The sequence below is a fragment of the Notamacropus eugenii genome, chromosome 7, assembly GCF_028372415.1.
Source record: "Notamacropus eugenii isolate mMacEug1 chromosome 7, mMacEug1.pri_v2, whole genome shotgun sequence".
NCBI classification, from domain to species: domain Eukaryota; kingdom Metazoa; phylum Chordata; class Mammalia; order Diprotodontia; family Macropodidae; genus Notamacropus; species Notamacropus eugenii.
The window spans coordinates 160,301,601-160,314,032 of NC_092878.1; the positions used below are offsets into that span (position 1 = coordinate 160,301,601).

At 42.5% G+C, this 12,432-nt stretch overlaps 1 pseudogene; it reads left to right on the forward strand.

Moving 5' to 3' along the window:
- Positions 1–3,288: 3,288 nt before the first annotated feature.
- Positions 3,289–12,221, forward strand: LOC140514794 (STE20/SPS1-related proline-alanine-rich protein kinase pseudogene; annotated as a pseudogene).
- The last annotated feature ends 211 nt before the right edge of the window (positions 12,222–12,432 follow it).

Consider the following 12,432-nt stretch of genomic DNA (forward strand, 5'->3'; position numbering starts at 1 on the left):
AGAGCTTAATAGAGACCAGAACAATGCATCTACTCATTTTGTATCCAAGTTTAAACCTTTTATGTCTGTTGAAAATCATATTGGTTGTAAAGGGAGAGCCAGCTTTAAAGGGAAAGCAAATGCAGTTTTATGATCCTGGATGTGTGAAGAATGCCATTAATGATTTGGAGGCCAGGCAGAGAAACTGGACAAGGGGTGGGTAGGTGGGGCAAATGGAGAGAGAAAAAGCTAAAACTATAATTAACTCCACATTGGAAAGGTATTTCAAGCATTATAAATATCTAAATGATTTGAAGCTATTTTCAGTTTGTATCAGTCAGGAGGACTTGAATGGCTTCCCCTCTCCCCTGTCATTTATCTAGCAGTAGCCATTAAGAATTATTTGCCCTGTCAGTCCCTGGAGTGGCTTCTTTCTTGTGCTATATTAGATCCAGATAAGACCTCCTTCCCTTCCCACCCCCACCTCAAGGCAGATGATGTATGTTATAGCCTGGTTTGCTTTTAACATGTCTCTAAGAACACACTCCCATTTGAGACCCTAACCTCTTGGACAATCCTATCATGCTTGTCTATGATTAGAACACACACCTTTTTGCTTAGGATTGAATTACTTGCTAGTGCTAAAATTGATGGGTTCAGTACCACTGGCTTTTGCTGACTCATGGTACTACCACCCACCTGCATTATGTCACCTTGGATAGTAATCTAATAGGTGACAGACACAGGGGCAGAGTCACTGTACTAATCCTCTATTCCAAATTAGACCAATTACTATGAGGCTGGTCTATAAATGGATGTTGCCTCAGGCAAACTGAGGCCTGGGAAAGACCTTAATTTAGAAAGGTCAAGTCCATCCACCTCATGCTGGGCCATGAAATTGGTGATGCCACCGGACTTCAGTGACTCTGGAGGAGAGTGAGCTTGATGACTTGGCACAGCTCGGACTTAAATTCAGTTCACTCGGAAGTCAAGGCATCACCTTCATAACATCATTGGTCCTCTTTAAGAATGAAAGACAAGGTGAAGAACAGAATAGAAAATTGTAAAGTAATCATGACCTTTTAACACTGTAGAACGAACCAAAGCTGGTATTAATTCCGTGAGACTCATCACCAGTTTGACCATTGGGTAATGGAATTTTTTTCTTGACTGTCACAACTCAAGGAAGATCATCTGCTAAGGCTGAGACAGATTGCAAACTGTGTGTGTGGAGGGATCACCTCCCCTGACAAACTCATGAACTTTGAATATTGATAAATGTTAATTAGGCCATGCACAGATAACTATTTTTCAAATAATTGGAATACACAATAATGTAATCATAGTTAGCATTTATATAGCTCTTTATGATCTGCAAAACAGTTGGCCTATAGTATCACCTGATCCTCACAACAACCCTAGGAGGTAGGAGCTATATGGTCCATTTTAAGAAGTGAGGAAACCGAGGCAGAGAGAATTTAAGTGACTTACCTGAAGGTCACGCAGTGACCTGAGTTTGAGATGAGATTAGAACTCAGGTCTTCCTTACTCCAAGTCTAATATTCTTCATACCACTCAGCTGCCTTAGTAAATATTTACAGTGCTAAATCTGAATTTTTGATGATTTACGAGGTGCTTCAGAATTGTGCTATTTATTATAAAGTTTGACGAATGTAGATATTTTAAAATTTAGGAGTGAACAAAAACTAGCTGATACCTGGATTCCAGGATATACCGTGGAAGAAGAGCTGTGACTAGGGCCTGTCAAAGTGGCAACCATCTAGGAAATAATAACTCATGGGGGTAGAGGGTAAGATGGAGGAAAGGAATGAGAAGTTAGATGTCTTCCTAGCTGCCTATTGGGGGTCATTCTGGTTTGATCTTGGATTACGTTAGGATATAACAAAGTTCTTTTAATGACCCAAGCTTCTGGAAACAGAGGTCCAACTTTTTATGCCAACGCTCATGCGGCTGACTGAGGTGGTATACCGCTTTCTGTGAAGGGTTCAAAATGAGCATCACACAGAAGTAATGGAGAGGTCTGTGGTAGGTGTGAATAGAAAGTAACATGTAGCCCATGAGAAATTCTGAGAAAGAACAGGACTAAAAAGATGTCATTAGGGAAACCAAGGGTGGGAAGAGAAGACAGACAAGCGTGAAAAACAGGAGGACAGGCAGTGTTCCATTGGTATTCTCCAGCATACTGGGTAGACAACCTGTGGGAATTTATGGCAGAACATGGAGGACAAAAGAAACACAGGATGGACAGGCATGGAGGAGTTGTGATCTGCTTCTCAAAAGAAGTAAACAAATTGATGGGATCACAAATCTTTTGAGTATATACTTAATACAGTAATATTTATTTATTATGGACTCAATTCAATAAATATTTATGAAGTGCCGACCACGCGCCAGGCATTGCATTAAGTTCTAGGGATGCAAAAAGGAGCAAAAGACAGTCCCTGCCTTCAAGGAGCTTGAAAGCTAATAGGGGAGGGACAACATGCAAACACATATATGCGAAGCAAGTTATATGCAAGATAAATAGGAAATGATGAACAGAGGGAAGGCACTGGAATTAAGAGAGGCAGGGAAAGGCTTTTCTGTAGGAAGTAGGATTTTAGGTAGGATTTAAGCCTGGAAGGTTGTGTTTGTCCTTTGTTCTCGAAGAGGACCATGACATCAGGGAAATGATGACGGGACTTGCAGTTGACTTTGATTTGAGTGAGAGAGGGCTGTGCAAAGTCACCAGCCTCTTTTTCTCCTCCAGAGTCATCTGTGTCCAGTGGCCAGATATTCATCAGGATAGCCCAGGATGCAATGGGAGACCCTGGCCATTTTAGGCTAAGGTCTTATCAGATTCCCACTTTGAGTGAGATGCACCCATTCAATAAATAGGCTTCTTTAAGTAGTTACTCAAGAGAAATCCCCTTTAATCAAAATAAATAGATCATACTGGGAGGGGAAGATCCTCAGGGTTTCTGGGCAAAAGAGAAAGAGTCAGAATGGAGGAGGGAGAAAATTCCAGGCCTGGGGGGATAATCAGAGAGAATTCTTGGAGCTAAGAAATGGAGGGTCATGTTCAGGGAACGTCCAGGAAGCCAGGGTCGCTGGATCAAAGAATACATATCAAGGAGTAAGGGGCAAGCAGACAGCAAATGTAGGAGGTGGGTAGGTTAGGAAATGCTTTCGGTGCCAGTGAGAGCACTTTGAATTTGCTCCTGGAGGTGATGAGGAGCCATTGGAAGCAGGAGGGTGACATGCTCAGACCTTCCTTTTAGGAAAGTCATGTTAGTGGCTGAACAGAGAATGGACTGGAACAGGGAGAAACTGGGAGCAGGCAGCCTCCCCCTGCACCGCCCCTGCCCCCACCATCCTCCAGCAGCTACCCCAGTTATTCAAGTGTGAGTTGATGAGGGCCTGCACCAGAGTGGAGGCTGTGTCCCCACCAGCGTCTTTGTCATGAGACAGAGGTAATATTTGTTTCTCAAAGGCTATGTTAGTGGAGGGCAAGAAGCTCTGGTGGGAAAGGTTTAGGATAAGTTCATGGACTTTATGTCTGTTATCCAGGAATCAGGTCACCTCAGTGTAGAGAGGCTTCCTACCAGGCTGACCAAAGGAGAGCTGATGACTATTGAGGCCACAACAATTCTTAAGTGATTGAGTCCTTCAGAGATTATACCCATGGGTATGCTGGTAAACATTTAGCAAACAATTCCCCTAGAAAAAATGTAGACACAGGATGCTTAAATTTATTCTGCTTTGCTAACATTTTTGCTGCCACTTTCTTAAGTCTAGACAATCAGCAAAACAATAAATCAAGCCCTGATGTGTGGTATTGGCTGTAAATGTTCCCACTGAAAACTTAATCTGTTCTCCAAAGCTGGTAGGAGCTAGCTCCAGCACACCCCTGATTATGCCCTGTGTGTTGAATGCATGCATTGGGAAAATCATGGATTCCTAAAGCACTGAAAGTAATAATGATGACATCTTCGTGGCACTTTAAGGTTTGTCAAACACGTTCCATACGTTATCTCATTGACAACTTTATGAGGTTGGTTGTTGTCATTTGTGTTGAAGGCAATTACAATAACGTCACTATACTGAGGTCAAGGTACAGTGTGTCTGAGTGGCAGCTGGGTGGTGTAGTGGACAGAACACCAGTGCAGGAATCAGGAGGACTTGAGTTCAAATCTCACCTCAGACACTTGATACTCACTAGCTGTGTGACCTTGGACAAGTGACTTAACTCCAATTGCCTCATTCTGGGTCATCTCCAGTCATCCTGATGAATATCTGGTCACTGGATCCAGATGTCTCTGGAGGAGAAGTGAGGCTGGTGACCTGCACAGCCCTCCCTCACTCAAAACAAAGTCAAGTGCGAGTCATGTCATCATTTCTCTGATGGCATGGTCTTCTTCGGTAATGAAAGGATGAACATACAGTGTGTCTGACCATATATGATAGGGATTTCATGAAAAACTTAGAATAAAGTTGTATTAAATTTGCATATATATAGTATTTTCTATAGATCATAGGATCATGACTTGAGAAGAGACCTTAGAGTCTGCTAAGTCCAATCTTTTGAACCAAGGTCCTGTGATTCCAATTCCAGTGGTCTCTCCTATCCCATGAAACACACTGTATGTAGCCCTTGACTACAAGTAGGATTGGCAGGTACTTCGGGGATGAAAAATATCAAGTATAGGCAGACCCACTGACAGACTTTATCTCAGTTCTTCAAGGACCAGCTCAGCTAAAAGCAGGGAAACTCATCACCAGGAAAACTGGCCAAAGGTGATCAGCTTTGAGAAAATCATCAACCCTCTCTCTTATAAGGAATGAATGTTATGGCAATAGCAGGGTCATTTACAACACTAAAATCGAATATCCTCTGAAGGATTGGAGGTAAGGCCATGGTGGAATTAATGGAAGTAAAATATATTTATGTGGCAATTAAATAAGACCAAAGTAGTTTAGTAGGTGACTCACTCAATGTGCTTAGTTATGTGACATTGCTACGGTAAAAATGGCAATCCCACAGGATCAAAAGCTGCCCAGTTCACTGCTCTTGAGTGAGAATGCCCTCCACTAGGAGCAACCTGACAAATGGACCTCAAGTGAGAGGAAAGCCCAAGGAAGTGTGTTCTGTTCTTGTACAGCTCTGCTTATTTGGAAGGATGCACTTGGTGACTCAGTGGATAGAGCAGTCAGCTTGGAGTCAGGAAGATCCAATACAGCCTCAGACATTTACTAGCTGTGTGACTCTGGGCAAGTCACTCTACCATATTTCCCTTAATTCACTGCAGAAGGAATCTACTTCCTTATTAGAAAGTCTTTTTTTATATCAAAGTTAGACTTCACTCTTCTCAATGTTTATCCATTGCTACCTGGGGCAGCTAGGTGGTGCAGCAGATAGAACACCAGTGCAGGAGTCAGGAGGACCTGAGTTCAAATCTTACCGCAGACACTTGACACTCACTATAGCTGTGTGACCTTGGGCAAGTGACTTAACTCCGAATGCCTCATCCTGGGTCATCTCCAGTCATCCTGATGAATATCTGGTCACTGGATTCAGATGACCCTGGAGGAGAAGTGAGACTGGTGACCTGCACAGCCCTCCTTCACTCAAAACAAAGTCAAGTGCAAGTCATGTCATCATTTCTCTGATGGCATGGTCTTCTTTGGCAATGAAGGACGAACACACATCCATTGCTACTTGTTCAGTCCTGTGGAACCAAATAGAACAAGTCCAAACCATCTTCTATATGATAATTATTTAATGCCTGAATATATCTATCATCACTCTCACCTCCTAACCCTATTCCACTACTCCTGAACAAAGTCATCTGTCTTTCTATCCTAAACACCTCTGATTTCCTTCACAGATCCTCACCTCACAAGCACCTGAGGCTCTTTACTATTCTTGTAGCTCTCATCTAGACCTCTACCTTATCAATGGTGTGGCAAGAATGCTTCTGCTATAAAATACCTGGAAGGACACCTGCCAAAACAAACCCAGGATCTGTATAAACAAAATCATATATTTAAAAAAGTTATACAAATAAAGTCAGATTTAAATAATTGGGAAACATCAATTGTTCATGGAGAGGTAGGGTCAATATAATAAAAAAAAGATAATTTTACCCAACCTCATTTATATATTCAATGCCATCCCAATTAAACTGCCAAAAATTATTTTACTGAATTAAAAAAATAGTAAAACAATTCATTTGGAAGAACAAAAAGTCAAGAATATGAAAGGAAACAATGAAAACATGTAAAGGAAGGTGTTTCAGCAGTATGAGATCTTACACTATATTATAAGGCAGTAATTATCAAACTGACATGGTCCTGGCTAAGAAATAGAAAGGTAGGTCAATGGGGTAGAGTAGACATAGAATTTACAGCATCAAATAAATATATAACCTTGTATTTGGCAAGTGTAAAGACTTAGGATTTGGGGATAAGATTCATTGTTTGGTAAAAGTTGTTGAAGAAAACTGGAAAGCAGTATGGCAGAAACTTGGCATAGACCAATATCTTACACCACTTACTAAGATTTGGCCAAAATGGGTACGTGACCTAGTTATAAAGAGAGACATTACAAGAAAATCAGAAGAACATGGAACACATTACTTATCAAAATTACAGATAGGTGAGCTATTTACAAAATAAGCAAGAGATAGAAAAAGTTAACAGTACCATGGATAATTTTCATTACATTGAATTAAAAGGTTTTTGTACAAATGTAGCCAAGATCAGAAGAAAAGCAGAAAATTGGGGGAAAATTTAATAGACAAGGTCTCATATTTGAATATATAAAGAACTTTGTCCACTCTATAAAAATATGAGTCATTCCACAATTGATAAATTGTCAAAGGATATGAACAGGCAGTTTTCCAATGAAGAAATCAAAACAATATAAAACCCTAACCCTAAATGCTTTAAATCATTATTGATTAAATGTAAATTAAAATGTAAATTGAAACAACCCTGAGATAAATTTTGAAAATGAAATAAAATGTCTGAAAAGAAAAAAAATAACGTGCATCTAGTAGTGTACTTGATTTCTTTGTTGCCTGGGGCACAAAAAGTCTATTTCATGAGGATTCAGCGCCCTTCACACTTGAAAGATGTTTCACTATGGGGTGAATCACAACAGTCTTCTGACCCAATGTATCTTCTTGACCAGAAACACTTCAGTGTGGGGATGGGGTAGGGGAGAGGTTTGTATTTACCTGAACCTGATACCTGCTGTATCCTTGCCTAGTATTCTTTCCATACCATTGGTAAGTGTATACATTACTTCTTAAGGTTAAGTGTTAGACAGTCTGTGAATGTCTCAATAATGTACAATCATCTCAAGCTATGGTACAATCATGAGTTTTATCCCATAAAATCTCAGTTACACCTGTAGGGTCAAAATCTTCCGCCTTCTCTGTAACTATTCTCTATGGTATTTAACTTGGGTGAGATATAGGGATGTGTATACACACACATGCACATACATACATATCTGTGTATAACATCATTCAAGTGAAATGCTGTAAAGTATACATATATGTATATATACATACATGAATATATGTCATCCAAGTTAAATACCATAGAGTACATATAGTATACTCTCATACATTATATTATAAATGCATATATCTTATACATATATACAGTTATTATGCATTCACAAAACACACATATAATGTATACATGTAGTATATATGCAATGTGTTTATATGTATATGTGTATGTGAATATACATGTACATGTAGTCATTTCCTTCCCTATTCATTTTGTTTAAAGCTTTCTCTATCAATTTCACAAGACATCCAGGGAATACATTTTTTTTTTTTTTCAAACAGGGGTTGAGCTTTATTACAGGGTTTTGGTTACAAGTGCAGGGGGTCTTCTTTCTTAGGACGAAGAGGGGGAGATTTCCTAAGAAGGCTAAGCTTAAGGGAATGGAAGTAGAAGTACAAGCGGGGAGAGAGGGGGAGGGGAGAGAGGAAAGAAAAGAAGCGGAGCCCTACTTTTCTCTTTGGCTCCACACTTGCTAAGAGAGCTTTTAGGCTTCCTCAATCCTACTTAATCTTCAGCCACTCAGTTTGCATCTCAATACCGTGCTGTTAGGTAACTAGGTGTGCTCCAATCCGGGACGACCTCGAGGGCAGGGAGACTCCACCCATCAGGTATCTCCGGGGGAGAGGCGGAGATACCCGAGCTAGCCGAGCTAGCTCGGTCTGACCTTCTCGAACCCCCGCTGTTCATGGAGGGCCTCGTAAGACTCTAAGATTTAGAAGTCCCACTTTTACCTGCCCGAGACTGTCCACACGGAATTGAGCTTCCAGTCCCAACATATCCCCTTCTTTGTTATGCGCGGAGCGCACCTGGCTCTAGAGCAAACAGTGGCTGGAGGCTGAGTGGATTAAGGAAGGCCTTTAGCATATGAGTACCTTACAACAAGACTTCATTCACACAGAAATCTGCAGCTAGCACAACTGACAAAGGGAGGCATCAAATAAAACAAAGATGAAACTAAATGGCTGAGTTACAACAGGGGAAGTGCAATCAACTAAAATCCCAAAGCATATTTTAAGAGAAGCAGCTGGTGTAGGCGCCTTACACGTCACCACTCCCTTAATCTTGCAAATGGATCTATACAGGTGGAAAATTGGTCACCTCCTCCCCACCCAAGTGTCCTGGGTTTGTGATATCAAAGTCCTCGTTCAGCTGGCGAAAAAAGGATGCCTAGATTGAAGCTGTCAGCAGCAGTGTCTGCGGTTGTGATGAGGGCTGCTTCCTCTCTGGGCAGCAAGGTTAAAGCTGTCAGCAGCAGGCTCAGGTGGTGTATGATCCTTCTCTGGGGTCTCTGGGCTCTCCGGGGTCTCCGCCTCCTGCGTCTCCGTCGTCTCCGACCTCGGTTCCCACCTACGGATCCTTCTAATGGGAATCCACGCATCACCTTTTCCTGTGGAGACACAAACATACCCTCGACCCCCTATTAGTATCTTAAAATGTCTCATAGCTGGAGTAGTATGTGCGTTTTTTTTTGAGACAGCTGTATCAAGCTCTGATTGTATTAGGCCTCTTGATCTTAGCTCTGATTGTATTAGGCCTCTTAATCTTAGCTCTGATTGTATTAGGCGACCTTTTCCCCTTCTTTGTTTAGCGAGGATCGCCTTCAAGGTAAGATTGATAAGAATGCATACTGGCTCTTTACTTAGGTATAGCTGCAGCCAGGTGCTTACAAATGCTTCATTAACATCTGTAAGGAACCTGACTTTCCCAGATTTTTTCTTTATAACAAACACAGGAGCATTCCAGGGTGCTAATTGCTCCTTAACCAGTATTTGTAATGCCTGGAGTTTTTCTGAAGTCAGAGACCATTGCTCCACCCAAATCGGGGTGTCTGACTTCCAATTCAAGGGTGGGGACTCCAGTACAACAGCAATGGCCCTTACTAAAAATTTGATAGCTTCATCCCGAGGCGGCTCATAATGTCCCTGCCCCAGATGTTAAAACTAAGTCCTGGAATCACCAACGGCCATACGGTCCCTTGGCGATCCTCTGCCTCCCACTTTACTGGGTGCATTGTCTCTAAGGTATTTTGGCACCCTCCTATTCCCCACGCTGGTCTCTGGCTTTCTTTGAGCTTCCAGTGCCTTAAGGGAAGGGCAATAGCTATGGGAAGCTGATCCTGGCCCCTCCCTGTACTTATTTCTTTCTGCCCAGGGGTAAGGCAGGCTCTAGCTAAGCTCTTCCAGTCATTAGGAGTCAGAACGAACTGACCGCTGAGAGTTTCAAGCATGGCTATAACAAAGGGTGAATTAGGGCCATGCTTGGTACAAGCCTCTTTAAGAGTCGCCACTCTCTTCCACTCTATAGGTATGTGGCTCCTCCGAACCCCACCGGGGACACTGGGGTCCGCTATTTCTAACACAGGAAATGTCCCTACATCTTCTCCATTCTCTATAGCCTTTCTTATTCCTTTTTCCAAACTGGACTGTGGCCCTGAACTGTCTGACCAATGGAGTAGGTTATAAGGAGGTGCGGTGGGAAGGCACGGCGTATTCTCCCCTGCCTCGCCTTTTCCATCCGCTAGATGGAGCTCCGAATCTATTTTTTCTTTACGCTCCTTAACTTTCCGCTTAACTTTCTGCTTGCCTGGGTCCTCCCCTCCCCTCTCTCTGCTTCCACTCTTATTCCAATCCCGCCCTGGCCTCTCTGGCCCTTCCTTACAAAATTCTCGGAGGTCGTTTAACTCTATTGTGACCCCCGCCTCCCTGCATTCCCTGTGAAGTTTCTCAGCCCAGACCTCCTGTTCCTCTGGCTTTATTACTGGCAATTGATTCCTCATCCCTGCCCTTTTCCCAGGGGTTTGGGAAGCTTCTCTCCCCTTTCTCTCCTTCCGAATCTAGGATTCGAGACTCGCTTCTTTCACAGCCCCTTCCGGGTGTACCCCAAAAGCACCCAGGATTATCTACGCTCCCAGTCCCTGTTCGGGCGCCAACTGCCAAGCCTAGAGGCCTGTATTGGGCTACCCGAGTCTTTCTTACCTGTCCAGGTCTTCGGCTGGCCACGCCGGATGCACGTATGAGAGAAAGGACGTTCCAGAGTCAAACAGGGGTTGAGCTTTATTACAGGGTTTCGGTTACAAGTGCAGGGGGTCTTCTTTCTTAGGACGAAGAGGGGGAGATTTCCTAAGAAGGCTAAGCTTAAGGGAATGGAAGTAGAAGTACAAGCGGGGAGAGAGGGGGAGGGGAGAGAGGAAAGAAAAGAAGCGGAGCCCTACTTTTCTCTTTGGCTCCACACTTGCTAAGAGCCAGGGAATACATTTTTAACACCCTTTGTTCAGTATACTCCATCTCTGGTAAGGAGTCGGTGGTCTCTGTATTTTAAACAATGGAACAGAAATACCAATCCCCTCCTTTTTAGTCAGTTATTCACTTCTGAAGTGACTTTTTTTTCCCCTGGGTCCTTTGCCTTCCATAGTCAATGATCAAGAAAATGCAGAACAGGAGGTGATGTTACCCGCAATAAAGTAAGGAAAACATTTGTTGGAACCCCTTGTTGGATGGCACCTGAAGTCATGGAACAGGTGAGAGGCTATGGCTTCAAGGCTGATATGTGGAGTTTTGGGATAACGGCCATTGAATTGGCGACAGGAGCTGCACCTTATCACAAATATCCTCCTATGAAAGTGTTAATGTTGACATTGCAAAATGATCCTCCCACTTTAGAAACTGGAGTAGAAGACAAAGAAATGATGAAAAAATGTGGCAAGTCCTTTAGAAAATTACTTTCATTATGCCTTCAGAAAGATCCTAATAAAAGGCCCACAGCAGCAGAACTTTTAAAATGCAAATTCTTCCAGAAAGCCAAGAATAGAGAATATCTGATTGAAAAGCTGCTTACAAGGACACCGGATATAGCACAGAGAGCCAAAAAGGTTAGAAAGGTTCCTGGATCCAGTGGTCATCTTCAGAAGACAGAAGACGGAGACTGGGAGTGAGTGGAGTGATGATGAAATGGATGAGAAGAGCGAAGAAGGAAAAGCAGCCTTTTCTCAGGAAAAGTCACGAAGAGTAAAAGAAGAAAATCCAGAGATCACAGTGAATGCCAGCAGTATACCTGAGCAGATACAGTCACTTTCTATACAGGACTCTCAGGGTCAGCCTAATATTAATGAAGAATTTACAGAAACTTCTTGTGCTGTGAATCTTGTTTTAAAATTAAGGAACTCCAGAAAGGAACTTAATGACATACGATTTGAGTTTACTCCAGGAAGAGACACGGCAGATGGCGTTTCTCAGGAGCTGTTCTCTGCAGGCCTGGTTGATGGTCATGACATAGACATAGTTGCTGCGAATTTGCAGAAGATTGTAGATGACCCCAAAGCATCAAAAACATTGACATTTAAGTTGGCTTCTGTCTGTGATGGGACAGAGATACCTGACGAGATGAAGCTGATTGGCTATGCTCAGTTGAGTGTCAGCTGATGCCTGTGGCTGAATGTCATGTTCAGCTCCCCCATCCCGCCCTCATCCCCAGCAAAATCAGAAGATTGTGAAGAAACCTGCTTAGATGAGAAGGGGAAGAAGAATTGAACACAACAGAACACCACCACCACCACCACCACCACCATCATCACTCCACCACCACTCACTGAGTTCTGCATCATGCTCCAGCAGGTCACATCAGAATCAACAAACCCCACAGCCACACAATTGCTGCTAATTTGTTCAAAAGCTATCCAATGTTCTGAGCAACCAATTTGGATGTCCCCAACTGAAACCAATCTGGAAACGCACTCCGGTGGCCCTATTTATTGGTAATAAAAGGAATTTTCTATCAGAAATGTATTTCTTCTTTCATTGTAAAATTTCTGTGATAATATTTTAATTGTACATCTGACAATACTGCCTCTCTTATGTTGTATTTAGAAATTAA